This window comes from Marmota marmota, unplaced genomic scaffold (assembly GCF_001458135.2).
Source record: "Marmota marmota marmota unplaced genomic scaffold, marMar, whole genome shotgun sequence".
In the NCBI taxonomy this organism is placed as follows: domain Eukaryota; kingdom Metazoa; phylum Chordata; class Mammalia; order Rodentia; family Sciuridae; genus Marmota; species Marmota marmota.
In genome coordinates this window covers 2,719,078-2,731,483 of record NW_026000141.1, presented here as the reverse complement: position 1 = coordinate 2,731,483, position 12,406 = coordinate 2,719,078, and positions in this window count along the sequence as shown.

Sequence of the window (12,406 nt, the reverse complement as noted above, 5' to 3'; positions counted from 1 at the left end):
AGACGCGCGGCTCCAGCGGGCGACCGGGGGAGGCGCGCCAGATGTGAGCGGAGGAGGAACCGCTGGCTCGGGGACGCGGCTGTGCGCCGCAGCTGCCGCCAGCCAGCAGGCGCGGTAGCCCCGCTCCACAAAGACTGCATCCGGAGCGCTGGCGATCGCGACAGTGCCCGGTGCGTGTTGGGGGTTTTGCCTTAAAAATTTGTCTTTTTTTTAAAAAAGCCCCACCCTTTCAGAGTGACAGCTGTGAGCCCCAATCCGCAAAGTAAGTCCCACCTCCCGTGGTCCCCGCCCCCGCCCTCTGTAGCCCTCGCTGCGTGTGCAAACAGGAGAGGGTTGTTGGGAGGTGGTGGACACCCCGCGGAAGCCAAGGAGAGAGCCGCCCCCTCCTCAATGCAGGTTCTAGAAGGTCCATGGCTCAGCTTCTTCCCAGAACCTGGGGTTACCAGAAGGTCCCTGGCCTATGGGAAGATGCTGACCCTCGCTAGGCATGAGCACGTGGATGGCTGGAGGGGCCCTCGCCACGCCCTAGGTGTCTCCCAGTGATCTCTGCGTGAGGAAGCCTGTGACCCCTGAGGTCACCATCCTAGAATGAACTCGAGTCAGCGTCCCTAGAAGAATTCCATCCTGACTCCCAAGCTGGCCCACTGGGAGCAGGGGCCAGAAAGTAGGGAGGAGGCTGCCCCAGGAGAGGAAAGACATGGTGGTTCCTTGATCCCTTCCTGAACGACTCAGACATCCAATCCAAGATCCCTAGGCACCCTCTTATGACTTCCAGCCTGAGGACTGCTCTGCTTGGTGGGAGCCTTGGAATTAAACAGAGCAGTAATCAGAGAAAACAGAGGAAAGCTCTGTGGATCTCTAAAGACTCTTAAACCAGACAAGTCAAACCAGATCCAGGTAAAACTGGGTCAACACAGCTAGACACTGGCACAGGACTGTTACCCCTGCTACTCAGGAGGCTGAGGCAGGAGGACCCAGGCCAGCCTGGGCAACTTAGTGCAACCCTGTCTCAAGATAAAAAAATAAAGGAAAGGAGGGAACAGGGTCACCACCATCAGGCTAAGGGAGAAATAGACATTTGATTGTACATGCCTCGGTTGCAAAAATATACCAAAGCTTTAAGAGGTTTTAGCTTTCAGAGTTTCAAGGAGGATCAGAGAAGCCAGGGCTGTTCTACAGAAATTGTCTTTCTGAGTGTCTGCCTTTGAGATGTGCACGGCTCCTTACCCTACATGTATTTTTCTGAATGTCTGTCTGTCTCTTTTGTTTAGTTCTTGAACTTGCTTTTTAATTTGTGTCTTTCTCCTATAACATTCGGAAGACCTGAGACTTCAGAGACCCTCAGAGGTTGTCTGTTTGGTGGTTTCTGACATTTGAGCCAGCATCAGCAGCTTGTTAAAACCAGGCCTGCTGGGCCTATCCCCAGCGCTGACACGGGGGCCCAGGTGAGACTCAAAGCCGCGCTCTTGACAGGTCCATGCAGTGTGGCTGCTTATGTCAGGATGGGATCTGAGAACCAGAAGCTTCGGACCCTTGTGGGAATCTTAGTCCCCACCTCTTTCACCTGACTAGGGGAATCTGAGGCTTGTTTCCTGTGTGATTTCACCAGGGCTCTGGGTGGCAGAGCCTATGTGCCCCTCATGCCTAATCCAGGTCCTGTATTTTTCACTGTGCACCTAAGTCTATTTTAAGGCATTTCTCAGATTTATTGATTAGAAATTAATGGCCCCTGTGCTTTATTAAAAACAATATTTTTATAAATCAAACTGTGTCGTTTGTCCTGAATGTCATCATGCCTTTTTCTTTTCCAGTTGGTTGCCACACAGGATTTCTCAATGTCCTTAAGATAAAAAGTGACTGCCTGATTCTAGCTCCAAACTGTTAGACTGCCTAAACTGTTAGACTATTTCTTCATTATGCATCGTTGACGAGACAGAAGTTTTCTCTACTTTTTGGTGTGGAAGCTTTTTTGGGAAGCCGCTACTTTGGATACCTGATCTGTGGCTAAAATAAGATGTAAGAATTGCTCCCCACTCCCAGGGCTTGCACGGCCAATCCTCTTTGAGTAATTAGCATGACTAATTGTGGGTCAGGCCGTTCCTTAAAAAGAACTGGAGAAGTTCTGAGGCCCATGAAGTTCTTGGCTGCAGCCCCCGACTCTGAGACAACTTCCCAACAGAATCACCTGCTTTGTCTCGCTCAAGTTAATTGCAAGAAATTTGCCTTCCTCCACGAATATGCACTTCATCTGCAGGGCCATAAATCAATTTGTGAGCCTAATTTTGTCGGTAATTAAATAGCACTAATTGTTCATGCTGTGTGGATGGGCCTTTACACCAGACAGTTTTATTGTTGTTTTCCAATCAGATAAAAATATTCTCTATAGCAGTTTCAAGAGATACCAGCTTTGTTCAGGAGCTGGTGCAGGTAGCCAAGGGACCTGTATTCCTGTGCCTCTGCTGAGACTCACAAGTGGAAGAGAGCACCTCTGATGGGCTCCCAGATGCTGCTAGGTGCTCACAGGTGGAGCGTTGTGTAAACCCACCCATCCTCTCCCCATCTTCTCAACTGCACCCGGGAGAGGCCCAAGCCACTGTGAGCAATTTTTGAACAATTGCAAATATCCTTGTTTTTAAAACCAAGAGGTAGCACTTCCTGTGCCGACTGCCTAGCTAGGATTCATGGGTGTTTCACTGATTCTTCACATTCTTTGCATTTGCACTCCCCTTACTCCAGTGGTGTCCCTATCTGAATCAGGCGTGCGCTTTCCTGAGACATGGGGCGTGCTCAGTCTCTCTGGCACAGGTGCTCACCATCTTCTCTCCACGACATGTCTATAGGATGAGAAATGGAGTTTTGGGAAACCTTGGGCTGGGTGAGCCCTGCCAGCCGAGTCCCCCTGAGGACACAGAAGGGCATTTTTTCACACTCCCTTTCTTCTCAATGTCCCAAATTTCTTGAAATGGCCAGGAAGTACACAGCCCAGATCAAACATCTCTCGTGGAGAGTGGGAGCAGCATTCTGACATCAGTGTACTGTGGCTAGGAGAGACGCGTGTGCCTTTCTAGTAAGACCAGGAGACACAGGATTATCCCTCCAGAGACAGTACCTCGGAGTCCACCCAACACCTTGAGTGACCATGCAGAGGGTCTCCCCAGCAGCTACCATTCTCTCCTGAGCACTGGAAGGACTGTACTTGGCCAACCAAATGAGAAAAGTGGGGAGGGTCACTTTGAAGGTGGGCAGTGAAAAGCCACCTGAGTGTCTCCACTCTATCTGTCCCTGCCCTGGGAGCCAAGCCGACCATGTGTTCAAGATGGCACAGCTGCTGTAGGTTGGTGGTGCCCCTCAGCCCGCAGCCAGCACATGTGTGTAGGGCAAGCAAAGCCCCTTCCAGACCACACAGGACGTGCTCAGGGGAAATTCATTCTGACTGTGCTGTCACCAAACTTCTGGGTCACCACACTCTGAGCCAGACCATTCTTTTAACCTCTTCCATCTTCCCTGCCTCCCAGAATGCCAGGTTATTTGCTGTTTCCTGGGGGCCCCAGGTGACCCTGGAGAAACACTGTCCTTCACAAAGATCAACAGGCTGCCCGCCCTCGTTGCTGGGTGGTGGATCAATGTGGAAGGTCCAGCGGGTGGTGAGGGGTCTTCTTTGAAGCTCTCCCCGGGCCTCCTCATACACCCCTGCTCCTTGGCCTCTGGCCCATCTGTCCACTGTGTTCCACAAGCAGGGGTGGGGATGCCCTGGGAGGTCTGGACACACTGCCTGCAAGGAGCTTTCCTGGGGGTCTTACTCTATGCTTGGGGGGAGCCTGGGCTCCCTGGACCCACTTCTCTGCCTGCTAGGAACAGCCAGGCCGCACCCTGGCTTCCTGGCATTGAGGGGGTCATGGTTTGGTTGTGGCCAAGAGAATGTGGGTGGGCATGGCCCTCCAAGCTCTCCTGTCCACATTTGCCAGCAGCCGTCACCAATACAGGGGAACACCAGGCCCTCCCGCATGGCAGAAGGGCAGCAGGAAGGGGTCCCTCTGTCGGGAGGAACTTCTCTGCACTGGTCTTTGGGATAGCAAGAAATAAGATGGTATGAAGGTGAGAAGGGTGGGGTTTGTGACAAGGAATACCCTCACCACTCAGCATCTGTCCATCTACCCACTGCTCCATGGGAAGTAGGGCTGGGATAGAACTAAGGTGTAAACCCCCCCACACACCCAGGACTGGAGCACAGGGAGGCACCTGCAGCCCTCTCAGGAGGGTGGTTTGTGCTGCCATGAGGGCTCTACAGCAGCCACCACCCACTGAGAGCTGGCCAGGCACTCTGGCTACCCCGGTGGCATGGAGTGAAGGGTGTGGAACACTTCCGTGCCCTTCAAGAGCTTGTACTGACTTATTGGGGTCTTCAAAGTACATCGTGTGAGCAAAACCTGGAGCCTCAGGAAGAGAGCACAGCTGAAGTCCAGGGAGCCAAGCAGGGTGGGGGGCCAGACAGGGGCCTTGGCAGGAGGCAGAAGACACAGGGCCTCCTCCAGGCTCAGGAAGCCAGAGGAAAGCTTCAAGCAGGGGGTCAGAGGAGTGATTGACATTTTAGAAGCGCCCTTAAAGGTCCGAGTTCCATTCGTGCCTTGGAGGCAGGGCAAACATGAGCTCATCTGAAGCAGACCTCCCACACTGGGACCCCTGCTCCTGCTGTCTCCAGGGCCACCAACAGGCTTCTGTGTGCACGGCTGGGTGGGGGTAGCTGCTGTGCTAGTGGTCAGCCCCAGAGCCTCCACCAGAGATGGCCGCGAGTGCCCAGAGCAGCCTGTACACGTCACAGGCTGAGTCTTCTCTTGGCCCACTCTGCCCTCTAATCTGTGACCTTTCTGCCTTGAGACCACTTCTGCTCGTGCCTCATCTACAAGCACCAATCATGTAGCCTCTGCCCGTGCCCCATATGAGAGGCTGTTGGTGTCGGGGACATGGAAAATGAGATGGTGGATGGCCAGCACAGACATCCAGGCTAGACCCATTTGGCAACATGTCCTTGTGCTCTCAAGCCGGGCCTGCCCGTTTAGAGAGCTCACCTCTGTTGTGAGGGAGGGGGGCACTTTGCAGTTGGTGGTCAGCACACAGTGGGGACAAAGAGGAGCAGTTCGCCATGGGTCAGCTTCCTAGAAGATCCAGAGTCTCACCCTTCAACAACTGGACCTGGGAGAACACAGCCGCATGTGCAGCCCAAGCCACCACCGGCCAAGAGTGCGGCATCTGACATCAGTCGGAAGGATCAATTCACTTCTGTGAGCTGAGCATCAAATGGCTTGATTTCTTCTGTCCATTTAAAATCAAATTTTCTAATGGACCTGAGGGGCTGAGTTCTTGGATTATAGAGGCCTTTGTCAGAAAATGAATTACCCATCGCATAGATCTTCCGATCAGACGCGCTCAGCCTGCTATTATGATTGAATAGCTCCCTTACTCTTGTCCAAAAAAAAAAAAAATACTTGATGACACAGATGCACAGAGAGCTAATCCTGCCCTCGAGGAGCACTCAGCGGCCACTGAGGGAAAGGCTTTAGCTGGCCCTTTGCTGAGTTGCCCACATCAAAGTCCAGGCCCATGAGTCCTGGTGACTTGTCAACATGGAACAGCTCCAAAGCTGAAATCCAGGGTGTTTTCAATGGCATAATCTAGAAGAGACTAAAGGGTGCTTTGGGGAATAAACAAATTGAAATAATGGGGTTGGAATATTCTTGGCGTAAGTGAACACCAGCTCCTCTCTTGGTAAAAGCCCTCCAAGTTCACCAAGGAAATAATGTGGGCACGCGGGTTTCTCTATGAACCTAACCTCCCCACGAAGCGTGGAGCTCTATGCACGAGGTCCGGCGAGAGGAGAACCCCTCATAGTTACCTGTTGCCAATTACTTGTGAACTGATTTATGACTTATCACACGAGAGATGTCAGTCTCAAGTGACTCCTTCATCTCAGTGAGTTCTGAGGATCTGAAATGGGCAGGAGCAGGTGGAGTGCTGTTGTCTATTTGGGGAGGGGAGGAGTGGGCACAAACAAACATTTCAAATTACCATGAAACAGTAAAATATGCATCATGAGATTATTTTTAATGAGCCCTAAGGGTTGTGAAGGGGCCCAGGAGAGCTACGCGCGCGGGAGCACAGATGCTGGCCGGAGCAGTCTGGGCCTCACCACACTGGTGGACCTGCAGTGCCCCCTAGTGCCTGGAGATGGCAGCTCGGGCACCAGCATTCCCCTCCTGGACAGGTGTCTCTGCTCCCTGGTGACAGGCACACCCTGTAGCGTCTTTCCTTAGTCAGATTTTGTGTTTGTAAAAGCTGCATCCTCTCTTCCCAGCAAGTTTTGAGAAAAGAAGGTGGCCAGGCCCAGGCAGCCTCACCTTCAAGGAAAGCGTCTGGGTGCCTGGCCATACCTGTACCTCCTGTGCTGCTCAAGTCGCAGATGAAGACGTGCTGGAATTGACCAGCGTTACGTCTGTATCACGAGGCCCCTCGCTGCCCTGTGCTTCAGTTGTCCTTCCAGATCTGCCCCCAGCTGATGGTTCTCCAGGGGCCCAGGCACCCAGCACCCTGTTCTGAGTGTTGCTCCCACAAAGGAATCACTTCCCAAGGAAATGCTGCTGCCAGGAGCCTCCAGCTACTTAACCTGGAGGCAGCTCTCCAGGGTCTCCCCTGAGGGCACTCACCCCAAGGATGAGAGCGCCTCCCTTGGCCTCATCACCTCCCAGCAGCCCACTCCTCAGACCCTCGCACTGGGGTGGGATTTCCACATGGGGCTCTAGGGGTGCACGAACGGTCAGTCCGCAGCGCCTGCTCTCTGCACCACACAGGCTCTCCAGGAAGGGGAGAACCCTGTTGCCCAGAGCCTGGCATAGGGAAGGAAGGCTGCCAGGAACGGCCGGGTCCTGCCCCAGGACAATGTGGTTTGCCCATGAGTTAGAGAAGATGGGCTTTGTCAGGGGCATGGGCTCCTGCCAGGGCTGACAGTGGCAAGGACCAGTGAGAACAGAGGCGCTGAGCCTTGGAGCACCCTGTCGCCACCTAGACCAGGAGGTGGGGAGCCCCGGACCTGGATCTGCCTGCCGCTCAGTGCTTCAGGTGAACTGGAATCCAAGCAGCTGGGTTTGCTGTCCTTGTTTGGTCTATCATCTCTTTCTTTCACTCTGGCATCCCTGTCCTAGAACTGCTTTGGAAAGAACTTCTGGAAAATCCATTATGAGAAATCTGTGCCTAAAACAGCGTATTGTCAAATATTCCAAGATACTTTTCAAAATTAATCTGCAAAATATTACAGTTTGACTGAATAGTCTGTGCTCGCAACATCAGGGTGACTCCCTCGGGCGAGGTTGGTGAGGGAGGGGCAGCTCTCGGGTCACCTCGCCACACCTGCTGGAACCCCAGGTCTCCAGTGCGAGGCTCTGTGACCAGGATGAAAGGGCAGACCTCGGGAAGCCCTGCCCAGGACCTGCACACGAGGGCGGAGAGTGAAGAGTCACCTGGAGCACGAGTGAGACCTGGAAATGGCAGACCAGGTTCCCACCAGGTGGGCAGAGCAGACGCAGATGGAGAGCCGGTCGGGCTCAGAGTACGTCACTCTCCTCACCTCTGGGGGCCCCGAGCCACCTCAGGAGCCCACTCTTGGCACAGCTTGTCTGCACCTGATCAGTTCTTCACACAGAGGTCCCCCTGTCTGTGTCTCTGCTCCACCTTCTACTGCGTTAAGTCTTGGAGAAATATAAATGGCATCTGGTCATGCTGAGGTCTGACCCTCCCTGGCTCTCATCATACTCAGTGGAAGCTGAAGTCCTTAGAGCTGCCTCCCCATCCACAGCCTGCACAGCCTGCTCCCCGTCCTGGCCAGCCTGCTGCCCCTTCCCGAGTGGTTCCTGACACAGGGCCATTGCACAGCCGTTCCCCGTGCTTGGGAAGTCCTTGCATTGCACACCACTATGGCTTACGCCCTTGCTTCCTGCTGAAGGGGTTTCTGGGCCGTGATGTTTAAATGGTCACCCTGGACCCTTTCTGCTCATTGCAGGCTGATAATCAGCCCTGAACATACTAATTGGCATGCGCCTCCCAGATCACAACCCGGCTCCCTGGGAAGCATGGCTCTTCTGTTTTGTGCATAGCTCTGCTCTCCCTGCTCAGAACCCTGCCGATTGATGAGGTGCCCTATAAATGTCTAAAACAAATGAACAATTGGACCGCCTACCCCCCAAGATCTTGCCCCTCCCAATCCAAGAGAAAGTATCCCCTCCTGTGGAGAGGAGGCTCCTCACCTCCTATCTGTTGGCAGAGCAACTGTCCAAAATGGTGAGCAGGAAAGTCAAGCTACAGTTCAGTTACCCAGACCAGCTGTTCCCCTGAGGAAAACTGAGGCAGGGAGAAGTAGCGTGGCTTGTCTTTGGTGGTAGTTGTTTCCCTCCCAGAGAGTTCCTCACAAGGACCCATGGCTTCCCAGTTTTCCTTTCACTCAGGGCAATTCTCTGCAGGGTAGTTAGAGTGAAGCCCCTCCTGGGGTTTGAATGGAGAGCTGTGTGACCTCGATCGAGTTACTTAGCCTCTCTGAATCTCCGCTTATCTTTTAAAAGAAAGCGTAGCATATACTATCACAGAACTTGCTGGGCCAGCTTAGGATTAATTGAGTATGTCCACATGAGGTCCCTGAGTGGTCCCTGAGAGGAGTTAGCATTCAGAAAGACCTATCGTTACCATGATGTAGAAAACTGCATTTTTCTACGAATACATTTTAGAGTGCCGCAGTCTGGCTGGGCACAAATCACGAGCCACTGAAGCAGGAACAAACTTTATTTTTAAACTGCAGGAAAACACTTCACACAGCTCCCGGGGAATCCTCCCGAACGCCGCGAGGCTTCTCCAGGAAACCCCCAGCCGGAAATATCTCTCTCGGAAATCCCTCCTCCTGCACTTCCCCAACCAATGGGAACTCTCGGGGAATCCCCGGAAATCCCCACGAGAACTCCAAAATAGTGCGAGAACTCAAAAGTTGCAGCAGAGGCGGATAGTAATGCCTCGCCTGTCAATCAATACTGTTGGCAAAATGCCAGGGACCATACAGACTCGGCCGTGGCTCTCAGCATTAGAGTACTTTTTTTTTGTAAAATACATTTTACAAAAGCTGTGTTTTTCCCTGTTCGAGCCCCTGTTCAACTATCCATAAGATTCATTAGGCTTCTGAAGAGTCAAGGCCAAGTACAGATTTTCTTCGCATGGTGTCACCTTGTCTCTGTGGGGACCAGACTCCAAAGCCAAAGTCTTGTAGGCATCATGTTCACATCAGCCTCCAAAACGTCAGTACGCAAGAAGTCAGCTTGACCATTCCTACCACTAACTTCACTCATCCTGGAGCTTAAAATAAGAACCTCGCTCTTTTCTGCTCAAGTTTTCCTTTCCTGTGTAAAAATTACCAAGGCCGAGAGAGAGAGAGAGAGAGAGAGAGAGAGAGAGAGAGCGCCAGGTGCCTGCCTGCCTCCCATGCCGCAGGCCTGCAGGTGCGTGCTGTTGGTGGATCTTTCATGTCTGCACACACATCGGGAGAAAATGCTGACGGGACACAAACAGCTGCCACGTTCTCGGGGTTTGTACTTGAGTTGTTGCACCTCCAAGTTCAAGTTGAGTGTCAGACTTACCATTTTGAAACGGTGTTGCTGCTGTGTTTCTGTCACTGTCGCAGGAAGAGTGGCGCTCGCCTGGCTGGGAGGGGCCCTCTCGGAGCAGCTGGACTCCTGACAGGTCCCTGACCCAGCACCAAAGGCAGAGGCATCTCCACTCTGTTCCCCTCCACGCCAGTGAGCTGCCCTCTCCCGTCCTCCCGCAAGGCAGGCTTCCTGCAGGGCAAGGGGCCAGGCCACCGCTGCTCATTCCCAAGATCCACCCGCTGAGCCCTGTGGCTCCTCCCCTTCCCAAGCCACGTTCCCCACAGACCTGCTGTAGCAGGTGGGGGTCTCCAGGAACGTGGGCCAACCTGTGAGGAGTTGGGGCTGTTGGTCACCTTGAATCCATACAGACCGGCTCACATGTATCCACAGGCCAGGTAGCAGGGACAAGGGCAACTTCCGAGGTTCAGTCAGAGCAGGGTCCATCTTGCTTGCTGGAGGCAGCAGGAGAATGGCCCTGGGCAGAGCAGACAAGCCATGTGCAGGTGTCACAAGCAGCAGTCCAGGTACTGACGTTTTGGAGGCTGATGTCAACATGATGCCTACAAGACTTTGGCTTTGGAGTCTGATCCCCACAAGACATCAGCCTGGCCCTGCACTGGGAGGAAGTCCAGAGGCCCGTGGTTAAGTGATCCCTGGGCCCAGGTTTGGGGGTTTATCTGGGCGAATTAGATGGGTCACAGGTTAAACCCATCTACAGCACAGGTGCCATGGGTAAGGAGGGGGCTTCACCAAGAAAAGCCACAGCGTGTGGTGTCCAGTGAGAACAAAAGTCCTGGAGGGAAGAGCACCAGGTGACCACGGGCACTGCAAACCTCTAGGGACACCCTGAGGATCAAGATCCAGAACACAGACCTTCAACGACAAGGACAGGCAGCACAGTACCTCCTGAGCAAAGCCAGGAGGAGAGGCAGCCCCAAGGCCAGGTTCGGTGCTGGTTCTGGGCTCCACTGCTCCCTAAGGGGCCACGTGCTTCACACAGCACTGACCTGAGCTCCAGGCGGAGGGCACTCGCGTTCATGGTCACTGCTCCTGGTCCTGCTGAAGGGGGGTAATGAGCTGGAATAAAGGTCTGTTAGCTCCTGCTGGGGACAGACATGTCCAAATCATTCAGATGGCTTGAGTCCCCGTCCCTGTTAGAGGAGCAAGGACCAGGGACAAGCATCGGCAGCGGGCGGGGCTCAGTGCTTTACCTGTAAGCAGAGCTTGGAGGTGGGAGGCGTCTGGCCTGGGCACATGGCTGGGTCCAGGGATGTGTGAGACACTAGTATTTGCACACACAGGCTCATGTGCTTGACTTGGTGTCTTCTGAGCAAAGCCCTGGTCATCCAGGCAGGAAGCTGGCTGCCCTGGGCTGGGATAGGCAAGTCCTCCCACAGCCCCTGCCCTGCCACGGGATCAGCCGTGAGTTCTGTGTTTGGACCCTCACATTAGCTCACCCCCTGCCCCGGGCTGGGTGAGGGGTCACCAGGAGTGTCAGAGGCAGAAGCTTTGTTGTTTCACTAAGAATACACAGGACTCCAGCAAGTAGGTCCCCACCTGCTGAGCAGTGAGGCCAGGGTGAGCTGATTCCAGGGGAACCGGCTCTGGACTGCAGGTCCAGGCTTGGGCTTCAAGGTTACCATGTAAGGCAGCGAATTGCTGCTCTGCTGTGGCCACCCCGAGCTGGAATTCCACCAGTGTGGTGTCCCCTCCATCCACCCCAGAGAGGAGTCCTAGGGAGAGGGATGGGGACAGGGAGGCAGGGCCAACAGCCAAGAGCTGGGAGGGTCAGACAGAGTCCAGGGTGTCCCTCCTGGGACCAGTGCAGCCTAAGTGGCAAGGGCAGGTGGCTGGAGGACAGGAAGTGTGCACTCATCCCAGGCGTGAGACTCGCCGCGTGGCTGAGTGGACACTTGGTGTCAGTAACCGAGCTCCTTCAACGGTCAGCCACACGCCCTGGGCTCCAAAGCCCACAGTGCTAACTATAAAAAATACTCAGTTTTGATTGCTTATTTGCCATTAATCCATAAGTGTGGCCATTATCCAATCTTCCCAAGCAGGGTCATTGGTTAATTGGTCATGGGGCACAAGTGATTATTTGTGCTTAATCGTTGGACCTACAGTTGCTGTTGAGAACGTCTTTCATCTGCCAATACTGAATAGATTTTCCCTTCCTGGCTCACAGCAATCTGTCTTCTCCCCATTTGTCTATAGGAACCATATCCCACGATGTCACTAGCAGCCGGCTGTGAATCTCAAGGGCGGGTTTAACTTCACATCTGCCTGGTTTCTCTGTACCCATTGTCACTGCCCACTTTGCTCCCGGGGCTGGAGACCCTGGTCTTGTAACGGGGTACCTTTTCCTTTTAGGATACCTTCTTAGTTAACGTTGTTTGTCTCCTTGCCTTCTAAGTGTCTCCTAGCAGCACATTCTTTCTACACACATTCCTTGGCCTCCGATTGATGCCAGGATTTCAACCACAGACCACCAAGACCTGGCTGCGTACCTGTCCAGGGAATTGCTCTCGAGCTCCAGGCTGGATTCTCTGCTGCCTGTTGAACACCTTCAAACAATGGAGATGGAAACTTTCTATCATGTTACCAAAAACATGTCCTCTTCCCTCCCGCGATAGCCCCCACGTCTGCCAGTGGTCTTACAAGTGCCCCCGCTGCTTCTACTTTCCAAAATCCTCCCCAAGTGCTTCCCTGCCCCCACCCTGCAAGTAAGTTCCCAG